The following is an 8,565-nucleotide window of genomic DNA, read 5'->3' on the forward strand; positions in this document are numbered from 1 at the left end:
CAGATAGCATAGGAACACTAGCTTTCCTAGACTTATTAGGATGCGAAACAATATTAGAGGCATCTTCACAGAAAATAATATGACCATCTTCTACACTTTCAGTCACAAGATCTTTAACAATTGCAACAGCAGGTTCAACTTTTATTTGTTCTTCAGGTTCTATAGGTTTCTTTTCACTTTTATGAACCGCACTATTTATAACGAGTACTCCTTCATTTTAGCAGGGAAAGGAGTTTTTTCAATATAAGCTTCAGGAATAACATGATCAACAGTTTCAACTACAACATATTTATTTATAGATGAATCAATTTTATCTTTATACGGTTCATGATACTTATCAAAGTTCTTCTTAGGCAATTCATAATGAGAATCAAAAGCTTTATAAAGATTTGCAGCAACTTGAGAATCAAGACCATAAGTAGCACTCATATTACGATATTTATCAGTATCCATAAAAGCTTCAATGCATTTATAATCATAATTTATACCTGATTCTCTATCCTTGTCGTTCTCCCATCCTTCAGTATTTTCTTGGATCCGATTAAGAAGGTCCCTTTTAAACTCTTCCTTGTTGCGTGTAAATGATCCAGAACAAGAAGTATCCGAGCAAGGTCTTGTCTTGAAAAGAAAGTCTTGCATAGAAATTATCAATAATAATATTACCAGGAAGCTCATGAATGGGGCATTTGAGCATTAAAGACTTCAATCTCCCCCACGCTTGGGCAATACTTTCTCCTTCATGAGGACAAAAATTATATATGCGATTCCGATCTTTGTGAATCTCACTTGGAGGATAGAACTTAGAATAAAACCGGGGCACAATATCATTCCATTCAAGAGAATCCCCATTATCCAGTAATTTATACCAATGCGCCGCTTTACTAGACAGCGATACAGAGAATAGTTTCTTCCTCACTTCATCCATAGCAATACCTGCACACTTGAATAAACCGCATAATTCATGTAAGAACAGTAAATGATCTCCAGGGTGGACAGTTCCATCCCCTGTATAACGGTTACCCACTACACGTTCAATAATCTTCATAGGTATTTTGTATGGTATTTCTTCCTTACCTGGCGCCTCATCCACTACCTTTGCAGTAGTAGTAGATTTCCCAAATAAACACTCAAGAGAAGATCTCTCCATAATGAGTTATAGCAGCAGGCGGAAATAAAATCAGCACAAACAGTAGAAATTTCCCTTACCAATTCCACTTACCAATAGCGCTTCATTCCCCGGCAACGGCGCCAGAAAATAGTCTTGATGACACACAAGTATAGGGGGTGTATCGTAGTATCTTCGATAAGTAAGAATGTCGATCCCAACGAGGAGCAAAAGGTGTTGACAAGCAGTTTCGATGAAGGATTCGCTGTAAATGCTCACAGACAAGTATTCAGGGGGTTTTGATGTAACAGATGAATAAAGTACGAGTAAGTAAAGTGCAAGAGTAACAATTGCAGCGAGTGGACCAATCCTTTTTAGCACAAAGGACAAGCCGGTTTGTTTACTTATAATGACCAAACGTTCTCGAGGACACACGGGATTTTAGTCTAGTGCTTTCGCTACATACGGCTAATTAATCTTCATTGTTTTGATAAGTGTTGTGTGGGTGAACCTATGCTAATGTACCGCCCTTCCTAGGACTAATACATACTTGTGATTATACCCCTTGCAAGCATCCGCAACTACAAGAAAGTAATTAAGATAAATCTAACCACAACCTTAAACTCTGAGATCCTGCTATCCCTCCTGCATCGATATACCAACGGGGGCTCAGGTTTATGTCACTCCGGCAACCCCGTAATTGGCAAACGAGTACAAGATGCATTCCCCTAGGCCCATAAAGGTGAAGTGTCGTGTAGTCGACGTTCACACGACACCACTAGAAGAATAACGCCACAACTTAAATATCATAACATTGAATATTACTCAACCATACTTCACTACTAGCATTTAGACTTCACCCATGTCCTCAAGAACTAAACGAACTACTCACGAGACATCATATGGAACATGATCGGAGGTGATATGATAATGAATAACAATCTGAACATAAACCTTGGTTCAACGGTTTCACTCAATAGCATCAATAACAAGTAGAAATCAACACCGGGAGAGTTTCCCCTATCAAACAATCAAGATCGAACCCAAATTGTTACAGCGGTGACGAGGTGCAGCGGTGGAGATGGCGGTGATGATGATGGAGATGATGATGATGGTGATGGAGATGATGTCCAGCTCGATGACGGTGACGATGGCGTCGATTTCCCCCTCCGGGAGGGAATTTCCCCGGCAGATCTCAGCCTGCCGGAGAGCTCTTTTCTCTCTGCTGTTCTCCGCCCCGCAGAGGCGGCTGTGGCTCTTCGCGACGTACCCCTCGAGCTTAGGTTTTCGGGACGAAGGCATACGCGAAGAAAAGGAGGCGAGAGGGGCTGTGGGCCACCCTCCTCACAGGGCGGCGCGGCCAGGCCTTGGGCCGCGCCGGCCTATGGGGTGGGCCCACCTCGGGTCCCCTCTTCTCCCCTTCCGGCTCCCTTCGTCATCCGGAAAAATAGGATTTTTCATATAATTTCCGTCAACCGTTGATCTTCCGAAATATTGCATTCCGACGGTGCTTTTTCCAGCAGAATCCCGGCTCCGGTGCGCGATCCTCCAATAATCATGAAACATGCAAAATAGATGAAATAACATAAGTATCATCTCCAAATATGAAATATATCAATGAATAACAGCAAATTATGATATAAAATAGTGATGCAAATTGGACGTATCATGTAGCAACAATTAATGTTCTCATATGAGATTGAGGATATATGTCCAAAACTGAAACTTCCACCATGATTCATGGCTTTAGTTAGCGGCCCAATGTTCTTCTCTAACAATATGCATGCTCTAACCATTAAATGAGTGGTAAATCTCCCTTACTTCGAGACAAGACGGACATGCATAGCAACTCACATGATATTCAACAAAGAGTAGTTGATGGCGTCCCCAGGAACATGGTTATCGCACAACAAGCAACTTAATAAGAGATAAAGTGCATAAGTACATATTCAATACCACAATAGTTTTTAAGCTATTTGTCCCATGAGCTATATATTGCAAAGGTAAAGAATGGAAATTTTAAAGGTAGCACTCAAGCAATTTACTTTGGAATGGCGGATAAATACCATGTAGTAGGTAGGTATGGTGGACACAAATGGCATAGTGGTTGGCTCAAGTATTTTGGATGCATGAGAAGTATTCCCTCTTGGTACAAGGTTTAGGCTAGCAAGGTTATTTGAAACAAACACAAGGATGAACCGGTGCAGCAAAACTCACATAAAAGACATATTGTAAACATTATAAGACTCTACACCGTCTTCCTTGTTGTTCAAAACTCAATACTAGAAATTATCTAGACTTTAGAGAGACCAAATATGCAAACCAAATTTTAGCAAGCTCTATGTATTTCTTCATTAATGGGTGCAAAGTATATGATGCAAGAGCTTAAACATGAGCACAACAATTGCCAAGTATCAAATTATTCAAGACATTTTAGAATTACTACATGTAGCATTTCCCGATTCCAACCATATAACAATTTAACGAAGAAGATTCAACCTTCGCCATGAATACTATCGAGTAAAGCCTAAGGACATATTTGTCCATATGCAACAACGGAGCGTGTCTCTCTCCCACACAATGAATGCTAGGATCCATTTTATTCAAACAAAACAAAAACAAAAACAAACCGACGCTCCAAGCAAAGCACATAAGATGTGATGGAATAAAAATATAGTTTCAGGGGAGGAACCTGATAATATTGTCGATGAAGAAGGGGATGCCTTGGGCATCCCCAAGCTTAGACGCTTGAGTCTTCTTAAAATATGCAGGGGTGAACCACCGGGGCATCCCCATGCTTAGAGCTTTCACTCTCCTTGATCATATTGTATCATCTCCCTCTCTTGATCCTTGAAAACTTTCTCCACACCAAACTCGAAACAACTCTTAGAGGGTTAGTGCATAATAAAAATTCACATGTTCAGAGGTGACACAATCATTCTTAACACTTCTGTACATTGCACAAATCTACTGGACATTAATAGAACAAAGAAATTCATCCATCATAGCAAAAGAGGCAATGCGAAATAAAAGGCAGAATCTGTCAAAACAGAACATTCCGTAAAGATGGATTTTATTGAGGCACCAGACTTGCTCAAATGAAAATGCCCAAATTGAATGAAAGTTGCGTACATATCTGAGGATCACACACGTAAATTGGCATATTTTTCTGAGCTACCTACAGAGAGGCAGGTCGAAATTCGTGACGAGCAAAGAAATCATGTTTACGCGCAAGTAATCCAAATCTAGTATGAACCTTACTATCAACGACTTTACTTGGCACAACAAAGCACAAAACTAAGATAAGGAGAGGTTGCTACAGTAGTAAACAACTTCCAAGACTCAAATATAAAATAAAAATACTGTAGTAAAAACATGGGTTGTCTCCCATAAGCGCTTTTCTTTAACGCCTTTCAGCTAGGCGCAGAAAGTGTGTATCAAGTATTATCAAGAGACGAAGTATCAACATCATAACTTGTTCTAATAATAGAATCAAAAGGTAACTTCATTCTATTTTTAGGGAAGTGTTCCATACCTTTCTTGAGAGGAAATTGATATTTAATATTACCTTCCTTCATATCAATGATAGCTCCAACAGTTCGAAGAAAAGGTCTTCCCAATATAATGGGACAAGATGCATTGCATTCAATATCCAAGACAACAAAATCAACGGGGACAAGGTTATTGTTAACGGTAATGCGAACATTATCAATTCTCCCCAAAGGTTTCTTTATAGCATTATCAACAAGATTAACATCCAACTAACAATTTTTCAATGGTGGCAAGTCAAGCATATTATAGATTTTCTTAGGCATAACGGAAATACTTGCACCAAGATCACATAAAGCATTACAATCAAAGTCATTGACCTTCATCTTACTGATGGACTCCCAACCATCCTCTAGCTTCCTAGGAATAGAAGCTTCACGTTCTAGTTTCTCTTCTCTAGCTTTTATGAGAGCATTTGTAATATGTTTTGTAAAGGCCAAATTTATAGCACTAGTGTTGGGACTTTTAGCAAGCTTTTGTAAGTACTTTATAACTTCAGAGATGTGGCAATCATCAAAATCCAAACCATTATAATCTACAGCAATGGGATCATCATCCCCAATGTTGGAAAAAATTTCAGCAATTTTATCACAGGCAGTTTCAACAGTTTTAGCAGTTTCAGGCAATTTTGCACGCTTTGCACTAGGAGTAGTAACATTGCCAACACCAATTATTTTACCATTATTAGTAGGAGGTGCAGCAACATGTGGAGCATTAACATTACTAGTGGTGGTAATAGTCCAAACTTTAGCTACATTATTCTCTTTAGCAAGTTTTTCATTTTCTTCTCTTTCCCACCTACCATGCAATTCGGCCATCAATCTTATATTCTCATTAATTCTAACTTGGATGGCATTTGCTGTAGTAACAATTTTATTTTCAATATCCTTATTAGGCATAACTTTCGATTTCAAAAGATCAACATCAGAGGCAAGACTATCAACCTTAGAAGCGAGAATATCAATTTTATTGAGCTTTTCCTCAACAGATTTGTTAAAAACAGTTTGTGTACTAATAAATTCTTTAAGCATAGCTTCAAGTCCAGGGGGTGTGTTCCTATTATTGTTGTAAGAATTCCCATAATAATTACCATAACCGTTACCATTATTATAAGGATATGGCCTATAGTTGTTACTAGAATTGTTCCGATAAGCATTGTTGTTAAAATTATTATTTTTAATGAAGTTTACATCAACATGTTCTTCTTGGGCAACCAATGAAGCTAACGGAACATTATTAGGATCAACATTAGTCCTATCATTCACAAGCATAGACATAATAGCATCAATCTTATCACTCAAGGAAGAGGTTTCTTCGACAGAATTTACCTTCTTACCTTGTGGAGCTCTTTCCGTGTGCCATTTAGAGTAATTGATCATCATATTATCAAGAAGCTTTGTTGCCTCACTAAGACTGATGGACATAAAGGTACCTCCAGCAGCTGAATCCAATAGGTTCCGCGAAGAAAAATTCAATCCTGCATAAAAGGTTTGGATGATCATCCAAGTAGTCAGTCCATGGGTTGGGCAATTTTTAACCAAAGATTTCATTCTTTCCCAAGCTTGAGCAACATGTTCATTATCCAATTGTTTAAAATTCATTATGCTACTTCTCAAAGATATAATTTTAGCAGGGGGATAATATCTACCAATAAAAGCATCCTTGCATTTAGTCCATGAATCAATACTATTCTTAGGCGAGAGATAGCAACCAATCTTTAGCTCTTGCTCTTAATGAGAAAGGAAACAATTTTAATTTTATAATGTCACCATCTACATCTTTATACTTTTGCATTTCACACAATTCAACAAAATTATTGAGATGAGCAAGCAAGATCATCGAACTAACACTGAAAATTGCTCTCGCATAACAAGATTCGATGAGAGTAGGTTTAATTTCAAAGAATTCTGCCTTGTAGTAGCGAGTGGAGCAATAGGTGTGCATAAGAAATCATTATTATTTGTGGTTGTGAAGTCACACAACTTAGTATTTTTAGAAGTGGCCATTTTAGCAGTAGTAAATAAAGCAAACTAGATAAAATAAATACAAGTAACTAATTTTTTTGTGTTTTTGATATAGAGTGCAAGACAGTAAATAAAATAAAGCTAGCAACTAATTTTTTTTGTGTTTTGATATAATGCAGCAAACAAAATAGTAAATAAAATAAAGCAAGACAAAAACAAAGTAGAGAGATTGGATTGTGGAGACTCCCCTTGCAGCGTGTCTTGATCTCCCCGGCAACGGCACCAGAAAAGTAGCTTGATACGCGTACAACACGCGTCCGTTGGGAACCCCAAGAGGAAGGTGTGATGCGTACAGCAGCAAGTTTTCCCTCAGTAAGAAACCAAGGTTTATCGAACCAGTAGGAGCCAAGAAGCACGTCGAAAGTTGATGGCGGCGGGATGTAGTGCGGCGCAACACCAGGGATTCCGGCGCCAACGTGGAACCTGCGCAACACAACCAAAGTACTTTGCCCCAACGAAACAGTGAGGTTGTCAATCTCACCGGCTTGCTGTAACAAAGGATTAGATGTATAGTGTGGATGATGATTGTTTGCGAGAAAACGAGTAGAACAAGTATTGCAATGAGATTGTATTCAATGTAAAAGAATGGACCGGGGTCCACAGTTCACTAGAGGTGTCTCTCCCATAAGATAAATAGCATGTTGGGTGAACAAATTACAGTCGGGCAATTGACAAATAGAGAGAGCATGACCATGCACATACATGATATGATGAGTATTGTGAGATTTAATTGGGAATTACGACAAAGTACATAGACCGCTATCCAGCATGCATCTATGCCTAAAAATTCCACCTTCAGGTTATCATCCGAACCCCTTCCAGGTATTAAGTTGCAAACAACAGACAATTGCATTAAGTATGGTGCGTAATGTAATCAATAACTACATCCTCGGACATAGCATCAATGTTTTATCCCTAGTGGAAACAGACACATCCACAACCTTAGAACTTTCTGTCACTCGTCCCGGATTTAATGGAGGCATGAACCCACTATCGAGCATAAATACTCCCTCTTGGAGTTAAGAGTAAAAACTTGGCCGGAGCCTCTACTAATAACGGAGAGCATGCAAGATCATAAACAACACATAGATAATAGATTGATAATCAACATAACATAGTATTCTCTATCCATCGGATCCCGACAAACACAACATATAGAATTACGGATAGATGATCTTGATCATGTTAGGCAGCTCACAAGATCCGACAATGAAGCACATGAGGAGAAGACGACCATCTAGCTACCGCTATGGACCCATAGTCCAGGGGTGAACTACTCACTCATCACTCCGGAGGCGACCATGGCGGTGAAGAGTCCTCCGGGAGATGATTCCCCTCTCCGGCAGGGTGCCGGAGGCGATCTCCTGAATCCCCCGAGATGGGATTGGCGGCAGCGGCGTCTCTGGAAGGTTTTCTGTATCGTGGCTCTCGGTACTGGGGGTTTCGTGACGAAGACTATATGTAGGCGGAAGGGCAGCCTCGGAAGGGTCACGGGGGCCCCACACAGCAGGGCCGCGCCGCCCTAGTGTGGCGGCGCCCCGTGGCCCCACTCCGTCTTCTCTTCGGTCTTCTGGAAGCTTCGTGGAAAAATAGGCCCCTGGGCGTTGATTTCGTCCAATTCCGAGAATATTTCCTTACTAGGATTTCTCGAAACCAAAAACAGCAGAAAACAACAACCGGCTCTTCGGCATCTCGTTAATAGGTTAGTGCCGGAAAATGCATAAATACGACATAAAGTATGCATAAAACATGTAGATATCATCAATAATGTGGCATGGAACATAAGAAATTATCGATACGTCGGAGACGTATCAGAAACATCTGAAACAGGGTATCTCTCGCTTCTTGGCTAGTAACTGAAGCGATGAGTCCCTCGTTCATCTCCCC

This window comes from Lolium rigidum, chromosome 6, assembly GCF_022539505.1.
Source record: "Lolium rigidum isolate FL_2022 chromosome 6, APGP_CSIRO_Lrig_0.1, whole genome shotgun sequence".
NCBI classification, from domain to species: domain Eukaryota; kingdom Viridiplantae; phylum Streptophyta; class Magnoliopsida; order Poales; family Poaceae; genus Lolium; species Lolium rigidum.